We start from the raw sequence: 17,205 nt of genomic DNA, 5'->3' as shown, positions 1-17,205 counted from the left end.
GCTCTGCAGCGGGACCTGGTGGCTTACCTGTTTTATATGGAGTCATGTATATCTGCAGGTCCTCAGCTCCCTCCTGGCTTCTGCATGTGCTTGGCCAAAGGGAAAGGGAGGCACCGGCAGGAGACCCAAGGCAAGTGGAGAGACAGGTTAGAGCGTAGTCCTCCTGATGTGCTTCTCGCAGGCCGTGGGGCTGACCTGGCTTCATACCTTACCGAAGACGGCGGCCGCCTCTTACGAGTCCTAATCCTCTCTCCACCTTCTGATAACTAGTCTCTCTTCTCATTCTCTCAGGGCAGGGTGGGTAACGACCTCCCCTGTTGCCAGTCCTGGGATACCTCACCACCCCTTTTCGGTCTCTCTTAACTCTGCTGAATCTTTGCAAAAAAAATCCTTTCACTGAAGTTCCCTTAGCTTCCCCATGTGAGTGTGCCGTTTTGCTGTCTGGACTCTAATTCCCTAGCTAACGCAGTACGAGCTAGATAACAGAAGTTAATCGCTCACTTTCCATCTTGTGTGGGAGAAGAGGGGTGGTGGGGGGTAGATGTTTATCTTTCCCCTAATACTGTAAGCTCTGGAAGGGCAGGGACCATGTCTAACACCACCTTTATAATCCTTCACAGCATCTGCGAAGGGCTTAGCTCACGGTGCCTGCTCCGTGCACGTGGGGAGTCTCCCTGAGTTCCTCTGAAATCCTCAAATTTGTTACTGGCTTAGATGGAATGGAAGCTCTTGACCTAGGATGTAGACTTCAAGAAGTCAAGGACCACCTTTTTTTTTCAGCAGCGTTTTTAATATAATCTCACATGACACAAATATCACAGCCACACTGGAAAATCTAACTCAATAAAAATAGAAGACTGACTTCATGAGTGAAGCTGATTTGTGTTTAGTAGTTGAAGAAGCGAAGTTCTATTTAAAATGTTTGAATCTAACTTTTCTTTTACATCCCCTACTATTTGTTAGTTTTTCTGATTCGTGCTGGGTTTTTTTTATATGTATGTTTATATGGCTTTCACCTCTTCAGTCGTAACGACGGTTTTCTGAATATAGTCTGGGTAGAGGGCACGTACTGGGGGTGGAATTAAGATTTGAGAACTGCAGAAGAAAAGGAACAGTTATCAGAAGAAGGGTGATCTCCCCTATTTCTCTGTGCTTCACGTTGCTGAGTCACTCTTTGACTTTTACCATCATGCCAAACGAACCTCTCCGGACCTTAAGTTTCAAAATTATTCCCAATTCTAAGAACTGGAGCAAATGGAAACGGAAAACACTTTGATTCACGTTGTAGTAAGTTGTTGTCACTTTGTCTTCTACTGTATGCATTTCCTACTTTGTGCAGATCAGCGTTTTAATACCTAATTGCTCCAAAACTTGTGAAAATAGATTAGGAAAAACAGGTGGGAAGAACTCGCCTTTTTCCTTTCTTTACTGAAAGGAAACTGCCTGGCTTGTTTAAAGAGCGGATTCCTCACTGTATTTTACAAACAAGATCATTTCTTCAACAAATGGAGGCGGTGGAAACATTATCAACTCAGACAAGTTAAACTTTGTGGTCTCCCTGACAAGTGAAGCTGTTTCACGATAATTTTACTAGTCCACTTGGGAAGTGACCAAAGCACTGTTAGATAAGTTAAAACCAAAAAAGCATGGAAAATATTTTTGTCAAGACTGTTTCTTCTTGGCCTCTTGGCAAAGATCAACAGTTACGTTCCCTATCTAGGGACTATCTCTTGTGGTCCAGACCGGATGAGCTAATAGGTCTTTCTAATCTCTAAATACTGTGACTTTTTATCCCCAAGTGAACTACATCGTTTATTTACATAGAAACACACTCACAGGCTTAAGGAAATGCAGTATGACTAATAGTAAGGAAAGTGAGCCAGGATGACTCAAGCGACTTTTTTTTTTTTCTAAATAGGATAAGTAAATTAAAATCATAGACATTCTCCCTAGTTCCCTTCCAGCATCTCAGTGTGTAGATCTTAGATGTCAGAATTCTCCAGGAGTGAATTCGTTTCCTGCCACCAGCAAATTACAAACATGTTGCCCTGTTAAATCAGTAAACCTTGGCTCTGCTTATCAAAAAAGCACTTCAGTGGAGATTTGGTTTAATTGTTGTTTTAATTTCACATTCTGTCCTGGACACATGGGAAATTAAAAATGTTGGGAATGATAGAAAAATAAAAATTGCTAGAAAAATCCAAGCATGATAAATAAAGCATAACCACTGTGCCTTCGGCTTTATTAAGAATGTGTTTTTGTGCCTTAGGCTACATTTATCTAGACAAATGGTGCGTTGGGAAGAATCTCAATTTTTTAATAAAAAATTACTTCCTTAGGACTTGGTCGGTAAAGAGAATATTTTTGAGGTCTCTTTTCTTTCTCTATGTTACATGAATATTTCGTGCTTTCCCATAAGCTTTGAATAGTCTGTCTAGGACCAAAAAACAAAACTTGCTATTGCTATTGTTGACATTTTAAAATTGTTTAATCAAATCTCCTCCATACCTGACATTGGGCCCCCTTAAAAATAAATATAGGGACAGTCAAGAGATCTTACTTCTAGAAGACTTCGTTTCCCAGCTGATTCCTTGCCCAGCTCACTCTGGGATACACAGGGTGGAAGAGTGTGGTGAAGATACACCAATTAAGAAAGCAGATCACAAAACCCTAGTACTACCCAGAGACTGTGTTCCTAAGACAGCTGGACAAACTTCAGGCCATTCTTTATTTTCAGAGGAGGTGTCCGGGTGAAAATAGTGGTAGTGAGGAATTCTGTGGGGGGTTGATGAGCCATCCGTGCCTTCTGTTGTGCCTTCTGCTTTCAGAGTCCCAGTTTATCACTTGGAAACCCCTCCTATCTCAGTACTGAGGAGAAGGGCCATAGAAATATCATGCATTGTTTTCTGACATCCTATAGCCTCTCTGGCACAACTGGATATATTGCTTATCCTTAAACTAAAGCATCTCTTAAAAGATGATGATTTTTGTCTACAGGATCTCTTGTGGAGTATGCTAAAAGCCCCAGGAAGTCACTCCCAGTCCCCTCTGTGTCATGGAAAGACATCTCTCAGGGTCACTTCCCATAATGAATTCAGTGTAGAATGTAACACGTCTTCCTCATCCTGCAGTCTTCTGGTTAAAGAGAGGATATCACCCTCGTGAACATTATAGTTCCTTTTACTAATTTATCTCAGTCGAGTCTCTCATCACACATTCTACCTATGATTTATCTTTTGTCTCAGTTGCTCACGCTTTAAAATTACCCTAAAATGGAGCTTCCTGCTGAGGGCTGTGTTCATGGTCGAGGAAACCTTTGTTTTGACCGTCTGTGTCCTCCTAAGTCTAGCTGAAAAGTCACTCTCTGTTTCGCTCTCACCTCCCTCAGGCAGCTCGCTCTTTTGTGCTCACGTAATACTTTGTTCAAACAGCTGCCCTATCATAGTATGGGAGTGTTATATTTGTCGCTTTTACTGATAGTTTTTGTGAATTCTTTGATGGAAGGGACACCATTTTAATCATCCTTCTATTCCCAGGCTGACACATAATAGTTACTTAATAAGCGTTGGTTCAGCTGAACCAGATTTTCTTTCAGTAAGCAATTTTTGACAGGTCTGTGATTTAGGAAATATTAAACTCGGGTAACCCACCTTTGTACCCCACGTTTAAGTTCCGTATTGTATTCTGAAACAGCTATAGACGTTTCTCATTTCATTCTGCTACTGATTCAGTGCACAAGATTGAATCTGAAATAGGGCCAGTAGCCAAGTCAAAATAGGGTGCAGTTGAAGCTTGGCTTTTAAAAAGTTTCCTTAGGATGTTCCCAGAAATTAAAGGGTTTATTAAACTATGGGTCCAAAGAATAAGCCCCAAAGAGAAGTATTTGAGTGCTTCTCAAAACAAAATTGACTGAATTTCATGACTTAATTTTTATTTCAGAGTTATCACATGCAGTTTGCCTGCAACAGGACAAAACTCCTGGGCAAGCAGTCTCCCTTGGCGTACCCTTTTCTGCTGTTCACTGAGTGTAAATAAAACCATCGTGGTCATGAAGATGATGAATGGTTGGGCTTTGATGTTCTTAAGCTTCCACAGTTGTTGTAGCGTCCTACTGAGCTGCATTTCTCGTAGAGTTTTTGAAGTGTTGAACTAGGGAATATATTTGATGATGATGGTGGTACCAATAGTAATGACGGTGATTTGTTTCATTAGTGTCCACGGTGCAAATGGAAGAGACAGTAAATGCCTAGTTACTTTTTAAGCTTAAAGTCAAAAAGTCCTTCTTAGGGACTTCATTAAGTAGATGTACCATTACCGTAAGAACTGTGTCTGTTCAGTTTAAGAATTCATTGAATATATTTAGTCTTATGTTGCCTTTTATTTTTTTTAATCCCAAGAATGAAATAAATAAATCTCTCTATCCAGAAGGATTTCAGTACAACTCTACCTAAAGAGTTAATGTTGGAATCAACCACTCATCAGTTTTCCAATCAATTTCATTTCACTTGGTCAAATAATTGTTAACTTAGTGCTGTTTGCTTCTCTTTTCCCCTATGGCCGTTTCAAGTTTTAATCTATCAATAACATGGGCCATTAAGAATGTGTTCAATTTTCTTTGTTATACATAAATTATATTATACATACATATATATATATTGTATATATTATGTACATACCTGTATTAGGCATATATATATATATAAAATCTCACATTCATTCATTTATTTATTAAATAGTACTTCACTGAGCATTTATGCTATGTGTTGTAGTGAATGCAAGATAGATGTGATATTTCCTGCCCTCAAAGATCTTGAAATGTAGTGAGAAGAATAAAATAATTACATCACAAATACAAATGCACTAAATACAATTCCAAAATACTATGGTGAGTCCGAGGCAGAGGATATTTCTAAATGTTGATTCGGAGGAGGCTTCATAGAGCAGACGCATTTTGAGCTGGGGCTTGAAGAGTGGGTAGGGTTTTGAGGGATAGAGATTAGGGGCAAAATACTTCTGATAAAGGGAGTTGTATAAATTAGGGGCTTGATTAGAGAGAAGTAGGACCCATTTGGGAATGGAGAGAGCTCATTTGGGCTTAGACATAGTATGAAAATGGATTTAATATAAGAAAAGGCTTTACAAGAATCTGAAATCAGTTCTGAAAGGGACTTTAATGTCATGCAAAGGTATTTGGAATTTCTCCAGGTAGCTATAGGGAGCCTGTAGGTTGATTAACTGTCTACTCTAAGATGATTAATTAGCTTAGAAAGTGGACAGGACAGGACCGGGGGCACCTAGTTATGAACTTATTACCATAGACAGGTGATCTATGCATTAGTCTGAATTAGAGGGTTGGCAGTGTGGGTAGACGAGGGAGTATTTGGCGGAATCTGTATGTGTAATTGGGATTCAACAGTAGATGAATAAGAATGGGAATGGTAAAGACTTGTTGAAGGTTGACTGAGTAAATTAATTTATTTTGTACTTTAACAGTATGGTGGTATGAGTTTTTGCAGAAATACTCAGCAAACTAGGAATGGGAGCAGAGGAAACAAATGAGGATTCCTCAAGACCATAATTTGGAAAGTGAAAAGGTCAAAAGATGGTAGATCCTGGGGCGCTCGTGCAAGCATTGTTGAAATGACTTCACAAGCGTTACTTTCTAAATTCAGTTTAAGTACAGCTGGATAAGAGTGACTGGCTTAGGGGATACGTTAGAATGCTGGAGTTTCTGTGTAATAAGCTGAAATTGAATAGGTGCAGTAGAGGTGAGGAGTGGATGTGTGAAGGGCTTTCCTAAAGTTGAAGCAGTTCTAGATTTTGATGAAGTTCAGGTTGTGGCCATGTGTACTGATGGCTAAAATGGAAAGAAATAAATATCACTGGACTTGATGAGGCCAGCATGCTAGAAGGGCCCTTAATGTAGATGGTGGAGGCGGTGGGGAGACCATAAACTGAGATAAAACTAAATTATAGAATCAAAGCATCCCCAGACTGAAAGTTCAGAGATAAATGCCCATGAACTGTCTCCATCTCTAAGAGAAGTTTGGTCCTAAAACTGGGCAAGTCTTAGTGAACAAGCCCCACTCCTTCTACCAGATTCTAATAATTGAAGAATTCTCATTTACTTTCTAATTTTCCGAGAACTCAATTCATCCTCTCAAACTCAACTATTACACTTATTCTCTTACTCACTAAAGGCAGGGGCGTAACACAGTCAGTGGACATGTTTAAAAGCACAGTCAGTCTTCATTATTTATGAATTCCATATTTTCACATTCACCAACTCCCTAAAACTTTTTTATTTGTAAAACCAGATTAACGCTGGTGCTGCTTTTCTGGTCGTTTGCAGGCATGCGTAGGGCAGCAAAATTTGTGTGTCTGGTGCGCACGTTTCCGGGTGAGGGTGAGCAAGGTGACTGCTGCCTTCTTGTTGCCAGCTCTCATCCTGCGTCCTCTGAGGGATTTATTTAGTGCCATGTTTTGGGTTTTGGGGTTTTTTTTTTGCATTTTTGCATTTTTTTTTTTTTTTTTTTTGGTGGTGATTTCACTGTTTAAAATGGCCCCCAGGTGTAATGCTGAAGTGCGGTCTAGTGTTCCCAAGCACAAAGAGCTGTGATGCGCCTTCTGGAGAAAATACGTGTGTTTGATAAGCTTCATTCAGACATGAGTTAGAGTGCCGTTGGCTGTGAGTTCCATGTTAATGAATCAACAGTATATGTTACATAAGGAATCTTTAAACAGAAACACACATAAAGCAAGATTATGTATTGATCAGTTGATGAAAACAGGACCAGGGGCTTGCAGGAAACTAACCCTGTATTTCTCCTAGGAGTGATTCTTCAGTATTCGCTAATTCAGCATTCGCAGCAACTCTACAGAAGGTAACAGCCACAAATAATGCAAATCTACTGTGGATTGTTTGTTTCAGTTAAAGACAGCTGTCTTAGTTGTTTGGTTCCCCACTCAAGTTCTTTATCCCTTATGACTGTTCCCTCTTAGAAGTGTTTAAAATTTGTGTAGACACTATTCTCTTGTTAATTGGTTGATTAAAACCAAAATAGGATTTATTTAAATTTTATTTTGAAGTGACTTTAGACCTACAGACAAGTTGCAAAATAGTACAATGTTCACCTCAATTCCCCTCATGCTACCATTTTTACAACCACAGTACAATGATCATATCCAAGAAATTAACATTGTTACAGTGCTACTAACTAATCTATGGACCTTATTAGAATTTCTCTGTTTCCCTTTAATGTCCTTCTTCTGGTCCAGGGTCCAATCTGGGATCCCACGTTGCATTTGCTATCGTGTTTCCTCAGTCTCTTTCAGTCTGTGACAGTTCTTTAGTCTCTGTCTTCCATGGCCCAGGGTTATTTAAGAGTACTGCTGCTCAGCTATTTTGTAGACCGTCCCTTAGTTTGGATTTATGTGATGTTTTCCTCATGATTAGGTTGAGGTTGTCCATTTTTAGCAAGGATACTGCAAAAGATACAGATGACATCATATCAGGGTCAGTGATACCAATATGTTATCTTACTGGTGATGTTCATTTTGATCACTTGGTTAAGGTGGTGTCGGCCATGTTTCTCCACTACAAAGTTACTGTTTTCCTCTTTGTAATGAGCGAGTGGAAGGCGACTTATTTAATATTAAATTTTTCTACAAGATTACTTTTCAGCCAGCAAGCTCATGATCTCTAGTCAGTTCTGAGCACAGTAATAAGAGGTTGGCATAATTTTTAAATGGTCTTCTTTTGTCCATTGAGAGCTGACAGTCTAATTGGGAAGGGAGATACAGCACACACTAAACAACATCATACAAGGGAAGATACAGAGAACCACATTGTGGCCACTTGTGCGGCACAAAATGTAAACGCCCTAGGATTCATTAGGGAAGGCTGCCTGTGCCAAGTGGGGATTCCCCTTGTACTTTGACGAGTGGGCAGGATTTTTCTAGGTGGAACTTCATAACTTAGTGAAATATATTGAGTAATTCAGCTCTTTGGGAACTGTGCTAGAATCCAGGAATACATAGATAAAAAACAGAATCCTTACCTTAAAGGAGCTCCCAGTCTAGTGGGAAGGACATCAAAGTCTATAAATGGAGGGCAGATATGATCACTGTTGTACAGAGATGGGGGAGGAGAGGGTATTACAGGTGTGGCGGAGCAATACCACACCTTGGAGAGGAACAGAGCAGAGCCTTCAGGTGATCTAGCCTGAATCTCGGCCCTCTCAGGATGCCAAAGTAAGTTCCTGTGATGATGTGACTCCATCCCTTCTTGAAGACTTCTAATCACAAGAAGTTAATTTCTTAAAACTTCTTATTCCACTGATTTATACCTTTTACTGATAGAAAGGTTTTTTTTTTTTCTCTCTATTGAACTAAAATTTACCTCCTCTAAACTTTTGCCAGTGGGTCTGGTTCTTCCCTCCTTTGCTACAAGGGAATATTTCTACTCTTTCTTTTGTGTGTATGTGTGCTGGGGGGATGGCCCTTAAAAGTGTAGATATGCCCTCCTTTCTGAATGCCCTCCTTTCAAGTTAAACATGAATAAATCTGTATACAGATCTTTCACAATTCTTCATGTATTTGTTTGTCCATTGATGTAACCAGAATTGAAAGTATTCTCAGGCTGCCCAGCCAATGGAAAACACCACGTAACTAGTCTCTCCCTGGTTCTAGACAACATAATTCTATTCATACAGCCTAAGGATGCTTTGGGTACTTTGGAAGCAAAACTGTTGGCTTGGTTTGTATTTTCCTTATAAATAATTCATGCCCCCTCACTCTTTTCCTCACGCCGTCACCCTCATTCTGATCTCCTCCTGTGGAAATATTTTAGAATAATTATTATGTGGCATCTCCTCCATGCAGTTCAGTTGGAGTTTTGAACCTAGCACTCACCGCTTACTTATTTTTGTCGTATTTGTGCTCTTCCTGTTGCTGTCTTGTTGGAGTTCTCTTTGAATTTGAGCTTGTCATCTGGCCTGGATTTTATTTTCCCCCGCTTTCAGTATCTGCAGATTTGATAGGAATACAGTCTAGTTTTGTCCCAGGCTTTAATAAAATAAACAAGACTGGGTCAAGCACAGAGCTCTTGGGCAAACCATCCATGTCTGGGCATCTCACAGTATAAACAGCTGCCCCTCGTGCTATCATTCAGCCTCCCTGTCTCTCCCAGGGGGAGGGAAGAGCAGGGCGTACTCTTTGACAGTGGTGAGCCTGACCTAACCAGAGCCTGAGGTGGCACGTTGGCCAGCAGTTTCAAATCAGGTTGAACTTCACAAAAGATGGGTTATGCTGTGTTGTGTCCTAAAAGCCAGGAGGAGTCATTATTGTGTGAGACGATAATTCTATAATGTTTTACTGCTTGTGGAGTATTCACACGTTGTGGTCTTGTAGATATGAAATGATATAAGTTGCCAATGAAGATTTGAGGCTAGGGAACAAGAAAATAAAAGGAGAATTTAAAGCAGAGTGTTCTGTTCATGGAACTTCATATGGGCCAGAAGGGGAAGAAACTGGAGTCTTGTGAGGAAGCTGATGGTTACCCAGGAGGTGAGAAAGAGAAGAACTTAGGCAAAGACAGCAGTGAGAAGTGAAGAGGAAGGAACAGATAAATGGGACACGTTCCACAGAAGAGCACTAGGACTTTGTAACTAAGGGTGGGTTTGGGGAGGGAGGGAGGGAAGGGACAAATAAAAGGTAACTCCTCCATTTTAAATCTGGAAGAATGATAGCACCATGCATAGACAGAGGGGAACAGGTGAAGGGAATCCTGTTTAGGGTGAGGTTGGTTTTCTTGTTTTTGTGTTTGACTCATTGGTGACGAGACAAGAGTCACACTTCGTTCAGAACCTAAGACTGAAGAGGCAGCATCCATTATGTAGAGAGAAGCCTTCCAGGGGAATGTCACAGGCAAGTGGAAACTTAAGTGGCTCCCTTTGTGGCGTGGCAGAACTGTGGGATCACTGTAGCCATCCACACCTCTTGGTTTCCTGGCACGTAGGTAGATTATTATAAAAGGAATAAATATTGTCTCTGGTTGAACCAAGGATCCCTTAACCTTGCAGATCTACTTAAGATGCTGCAAATGGTAAATGTAGTTACGAAAATCTTAGAAATGGAGGTTGCCTGGGATAAATTATGCCCAAATCATAGAATAAGTCATAGGAATAAGAGCTTGGATATCCACTTCTCTAATCATCGGCAGATGATCCGAAAAAGCTCTCTACCTACTTCTAAAGGGAGCAGTCTACTTGTTTCTTGCAATGAATGCTCAATTTGTAGTCTCTCTACACTCACGTGCACACACACAAATGAATGCAAAGAGAAGAATGCGAAGATATTAACTTGAAGCCCCATCAATCAGCCTTTAGAGAAGACCCTGTTATTAGCCGCGTGATCGTCATCACCACCAGATACTCATTAAGCACCTGATTGTGCTCATGCTAAGTGCGCGCACACCGGGCAGGAGTCCCACAGGCTTGCTCTCCCTGGGCACAGAGACCCTGCATGTACGAGCGGGAGAGGAAATTATGTAAAATGGCCAAGCGGAAGTGCTAAATGAGCCCCTTTTAAATTATATTAGCAGTGCCTTGGTGAGTTTATTTTTTCCAGGAACAAAAAATCTTCCATATAAGTAAAAATTTTAAAAACAAAAACTTACCGAATCCAGTTGTCACAGCAGCTTCTGCCCTCTCCAGCCTCTTTAAACAGTTTTCTGCTCCTGACCTACTTGGTGGCTAAGGGTCCTCCCTTAGGAATTGCTCTGGTTGAATTCTGTGCTCTCAAAAGGCTTTCTTTGCTTTCTTTGCTTTGTACGGTTCTGAGAGGGCTCTAAAAGCAAGGCGTAGCTCTGTCATGGAGACAGGCAGCTTGCCACTTGGAGTGTTCCAGAAGGTGACCTGCTCACCTGCTCATTCCAGAGTGAGCTCCAGGAAGTTGAGGTTGAAGAAATACCTCTGGGTAAGGGAGGGGGTGGGACGTGTTGCTCTACTTACAGTATATATTATCAGGTCACAAGTTATGACGTATTTTGGGGTTATTAGGGACAAGTTAGCACATATTTAGGACATTAAGTCTCATATCTGGAAAGTACAGAAATGATAGGCTTTCTTGAAATCAACCTGACAAAAGAAAATTTTGGCTTAATGTGACTTGATAAAAGTTTACTTCACTGGTGGCCGTTTTCTGAAACCAGAACAAAGTGGTTTTCATTCCATTAATGGAAATCCTACTGTTTTCAGTTCTTCTGAAAAATAAAAGTCCCTACAGAGGTATGGAACAGTATTCTGAGAGCCAAGCATGGAAGAGTAAGCGAAATACACAAAGTTTGTGTAGTGACGGGAAAGGGAACGAGATACTCCAAGGATCCCAAACGCCTTTTATGACTGCAAGATTAAGAAGTGCCATCATTAGCTCAGAGCTTCAGCTGGTTTGTGTTTAAGCTTCTTGAGGATCATTTTCGAGTCCCTGTCAGTATCCAGGCAGGCTTTCCGTGTGTCCGGTGATGTATAGCATTCTTTTCTTTCTTTGCTAACTGAGGTTCTTCTAACGATGTACATGTGATACTCTTCCTTTTCCAGGCCACATTCTATTTTAAGAAAAATCATTTTGCTTTAAAATTCACGATCATTTCTAGATGGGTGGTTTCAAACTGATACAGAAGTAGTTTGATTTAAAGCACCACTTGGATTACCTTTAGGAATATCAGCAAGAAGAGAATCTGTTCTGCTTGCAGGTTAGAATAGTGTTTGCACCTCTAGCGATGGCCTTTGTGTTGGTCTAGAGTTGGGAGAGGGATCAGCGTTCCATTTAATAGATGGTTAAATTAGAATTCAGAGAGGACCAAAGACCCAGGTTCATGCTGGAATATGGATGGCAGCAGATCAGGGCTATCTGGACGGAACTCGACCTAGAGTTCAATTAGGCAGGAAGCATTTGATGGTAGCAGACTAAGGTTCAAGTACAGCGGAGTAATTCACAAGACAGAAACAAGTCTAAGCAGATAGATAGGGTCCCAAATTCTAAAGGTCATTAGCAAAGCTGGAAATCAGCCTGCCTTTCAGCTGAGTTGTATGCTCCCTGCTGGCCCAGGTGGCTCTCTGGCCTCAGGATTTGGTCATAGCTTGACAGACATCCAAAGATGAGCCCTGCCCCTCAATGAGATAAGACCAGAGATACAAAGATTACCTCATAGTTGGTTCTATTTAAGAGACATGCTGAATCTGAACTTCTGTTTCTAAGTTCATTGCCCGATTGCTTCCATTAAATTACGAAATGGGTTGCAATATTTGAAAAGCTTTTCCTTCATCTTAGTGATTTCAGGGAAGATTGGAGAATGAGAATCCAGTTTAATTCTAAGCAGGATCCTGATAACACCACGAGAAGAAACAACTTTCTAGAATGCTTTTTTTTTCCCCAAGAAAAAGTGATTTTGAAATCAATTTGCAAATGCTTATGTAATCAGCATGAGGAGTAGAGAGGTGTTAGGAAAATGTAGCAGGTGTCCCACACCACACAGCAACGTGACATTCTCCTCCAGGAAGAGGCAGTGATCCTACATCCAGGCAAAAAAATCAAAGCCAAATCTAGAAATTAACCTCTTCCCCCAAATAAACACCTTATGAAAACTTTGTAGAAAGCAGCTGCAGTCAATATCACTTTGGGACTTGAGATAATAGCCGTCTTAACTAACACTCTTGCTCCTAGAATACTGATGGGGAAGGGGCGTCATGATGTTTATTGAGTGGCTACTTTGTGCTTTGGGTTTTGTTTACATTCCACATTGGACTCTTCTCCAAAACCCTAACTGGGGAATTATTATTTCCATTGTACCGTTGTGGAAGCCTCGAGTGCAAGAGATCACACAATTACTCATAAATGCTAACCAGTCTGTTTCTTCCAAAGCCAGAGCATTTTGCACTAAACCACGTTACCCACCTCTCCACCCTTAACCAAGGGAATCTCATTACATTTGAAGAAAATCTGGCATTGAGCACAGTCTGACAATTAACCATTCATCAAACGGAGATTCAGATTTTTGCCTTGTGAGTAGAAAGGACAGTCGATTCAACTTATCTTATGCTGGAGAAAGGGAAGTTGGGCAAGACATTCTTAGTTGAGCTGATAAGGTACTTCCTCTCTCTCTCACAAGCTCCCCTTTCATCTGTCTCCCTTAAGATTTTGGCTCTACTGGGATTGTATAATGCGGGCTGGTGTGAGGGCCCAAGAGCAAAGTGTATTTGACTCCCTCTTTGTTCATTTTGTTGCTGATTCCCATTACTGGACATGGATATTCTGTGTTTACGTCCAGTGTGCCACCCTTTTTCTTCTAAGCAAACTTCCCCTATTCCTGACTTGGCATCAGAGCAGATGTTCTAACGTCCGGATCTAGCTTTGTATTATCTAGAAGAGGGGCCTCGTCACACGTTATCTATAAAGGTCCAGAGAGGAAATATTTTAGACTTTGCAGGCCATATGATCTTTGTTACAACTAGTCAGCTCCGTTGTGGTGACAATGAAGCTATAGACAAGAAAAAACAAATGGGCATGACTAGCTTCCAGAAAAACAGGGAGTGGGTTGAATTTGACTCAAGAGCTATATTTTGCTGACCCCTAAACTAAGAGAACAAGTTGATTTACTAACACCAATGCATTAAAAGCCAACCCACATCTCCCTATATGTCATGAAGAGTTTTTCGCTGGTAGACAGGGAGCATGACAAAATGACAGAGCTCATCTGAGGTCTTCAGTCACAGATTTCCTCAACAGATATAACTGCTCTCATCTATAATTTGCCATTTCGGTCAAACATTCATATGAATTCATTTTTGAAAATTTGGGAGAAGGGGTGCCTGTGTTCCGTTTACTAAGTGTGTCTGATTACTTCTTAAAAACAGTCTTCCAACAGTTTTCCTAAACGTGCATTTAGCAGCTGTAGTAAGGGATGTCCTCTTGCTTGGATTTTCTCTAGTCACACGCCCTTGTTCTCTCCATTTATTCCCCTTTCTCCTTGAAATCTTCACACGGGGACCACACTTACCCACCATTTGTTTATCTTTTGTTCATTTTTTTGTTTAGACAATAGTTTACACTCCATTGACTGCACGAACAGCAGTCAATGCATAATCTCGAAACAACGGGTACTCCCCAAGTCACTCCTACTCCAGAATGCTTTATGTGATTTTTGCAGGAACAGATTTACTTGGTAATTGTATCCTGCCCAACCTAATATTAAAATCAAGTCTAATTTCTAGAGTACCTCATTGACCGAAGTGATAGAAAAGTGCGTCTCTGATTAGGAAAATCGTTTGGCATGAATACTACTTAGGCAGATAATAAGAGATTTGAGTACGTGAATAGCCAAATAACAACTGATATGTCAATCAGCAAATATGTTTAAAGGCCCTACTGTTGGCCACGGGCATGAAGCATCTATTTCCAGGTGATTAGGCACTTTTATATGTGTTATTTTAACCCTTACAAGAGCTGTAGTGTGGGATATTACCATCTTCATTTTGAAGATTAGGCTTTGAGAGGTAAGTGACTGCCTGCAGGTCACAGAAGGATAAAGAAGGGGTTGGGATTTGCAGGTCACCGAAGGATAGGATTTGTGCTCAGTCTTCTGACAGTAGATCTAGCACTGTTTAAACAGGTGCCTGTGAGTATATAGTGACTAGATGCCATGCAACTCAGAAACATTGTTGTGCCCTCCTTTTTTCCCTGGACACTGAGAGGACCGTAAGTATGATACAAGACAGAGTTGTTCCCTGGAGGGAGTTTGTAAGCTGTTTTCAGAAATCGAGGCATCTGTGCATTCATATTTCCATGCCTTTGTTCATGTGACTCTCCAGGCCCCATCTTTATGTATAGCGAATTTATTGAGATACAGTTTGTATGCAACAAAGTGCATCCATTTAAAATACGTAAGTGATGAGTTTTGACAGGCTTGCATCCATAAAACAGCCAGAACCATAAAGATGTAGAACATTTCATTACCTCCCTTGTGCCCCTTGGCATCCCATCTCTCCTTCTGGCCCTGGCTCTAGACAAGCACTGATCTGCTTTCTGTTTCTATAGATTAGTTTGTATTTTCTACAGTTTTTTATGAAAGGAGTTGTACAGTATGTACTCTTTTGTGTTGGTTTCTTTCACTCATGATGAAGTTTCTGAGACTGACCCATGTTGCACGTGTAAGTAGTTTGTTCCTTTCTGCTGCTGGGTAGTATTTCATGGTACCATTGGATATGTCACAGTTAGTTTATTCAGTCTCCAGTTGATGGACCTTTGGGTTGTTTCCAGTTTGGAGCTGTGGTGAATAAAGTTGCTCTGAACGTTTGTATATAAGTCTTGGTGTGGACATACGTTGTTATTTCCCTTTGGTAAACCCTAGGAGTAGAACTGCCGGCTCATATGGTAGATGTATATTTAACTTTGTACGAAATTACTAGTTTCCCATAGTGGTTCACCATTTTACATTCCCACTAAGAGCATATGGGAGTTCCAGTTCCTCCAATGCTTGTCCAAACTTGTGATCATCAGTCCTTTTAAATGTAGCCATTCTAATGAGCGTGTAGCCGTATATCCTTGTGGTTTTAATTTGCATTTCTCTGATGACTAAGGCTTTGAACATCTTTTCATGTTCTTATTCGTATATCTCCTTTTGTGAGGTGTTCGTTTAAATTTTTATCTTTTTTATTAGGTTGTCATTGTTACTGGGTTATAAGAGATCCTTATGTATAGAAGCCAGATAACAACCTGTCATATTATATCTATAGCAAATATTTTCTCTTAATTTGATTTTTGTATTTTTATTTTCTTAATGGTGTCTTTTAAAGAGCAAAAGATTTACATTTTGATAAGTACAATTTATTGAATTTTTTTCTCTGACAGTTCTTTGCTTTTGTGCCTTACCTTCCTTCTCGTTGCCTACCCCCAAAGTTTCAGAGATTTTCTATGTTTTCTTCCAAAAGATCAATAGTTTTAGCTTCTATATTCAAGTCTATTGTGTACTTTGAGATAATTTTTGTATGTGGTGTGAAGTAAGGGTCAACGTTCATTCTTTCCTATACAGTTATCTTAGTCTAGCGCCATCTGTTGAGACGACTCCCTCCCCCTGTGCCCCACCATTGAATTACCTTGGCACTTTTGTCAGAAAATCCACTGACCACATAAAGTGTGGATCTGTTTTGGATTCTGTTCTGTTCCATTGATTTGTGTGTCTATTCTGTCCTCCAATACCACGGTGTCTTTTTTTATTACACCTCTAGAGTAAAACTTGAAATAAAGTAGGATAAAACTTCCATTCTTTTAAAATCACTTTGAAAATTCTGAATTTTAGAATTAACTTGTCAATTTCTGCAAAATAAGGGGGTGAGGCTTGTTGAACTTTTGATTGTGAGATTGCTTTGAAACTGTAGCTCATTTTGGGTAGAATTGGCATGTTAATGGTACTAGAATCTTGCAGTCTATGAACCTGGTATGTCTCTGTACTTCTTTAGGTCTTTAACTTCTCCCAGCAGTATTCTGCCATTTTCACAGTAAGGTCTTAACACGTTGTAATAGTTTCCCAGGACTGCTGTAACAAATTACCACAAACTGATTGGTTTAAAAGCACAGAAATTTATCTTCACTGCTCAGGAGGCCAAAAGTCTAAAACCAGTACGTTGTCAGGTTGATTCCTTCTGAAGGAGAGTCCATTCCATGTCTGACTTCTGGTATCTGCTTCTGTTTCACGTGCTCTCCTCCTTCTGTGTCTCAGTGTCTTCTTCTTTTCCATCTCTTACAAGGACACTGTCATTGGATTTAGGGACCAGCCTAATCCAGGATGATCTCAGCTCATCATCTTCACTTTACTTACATCTGCAAAGACCCCCTTTTCCCCAAAAAAGTTTACATTCTGAGGTTCCAAGTAGATATAGCTTTTAGAAGCCACAATTCAATTCACTACACACATATTTTTGAAAATGTATTCCTAAGTATTTTATGTTTTATGATTTTTTATAAATGGATTTTTAAAAATTTTGTTTCCAATGATTTGTTCCTAGTATATGAAAATATAATTGACTTGTATATATTAGTCTTATGTCTTGTGATTTTACTAAATGCAGTTAATAGTTCTAGTCATTGTTACATAGTTTCCTTTAGGAGTCTCTGTGTCAATAAGCAAGCCCCTTAAAAAAGTCAGTTTTA

Source organism: Camelus dromedarius, chromosome 34 (assembly GCF_036321535.1).
Source record: "Camelus dromedarius isolate mCamDro1 chromosome 34, mCamDro1.pat, whole genome shotgun sequence".
NCBI classification, from domain to species: domain Eukaryota; kingdom Metazoa; phylum Chordata; class Mammalia; order Artiodactyla; family Camelidae; genus Camelus; species Camelus dromedarius.
The sequence above is the reverse complement of the archived record's forward strand: the minus strand, read 5'-3'. Positions refer to the sequence as shown.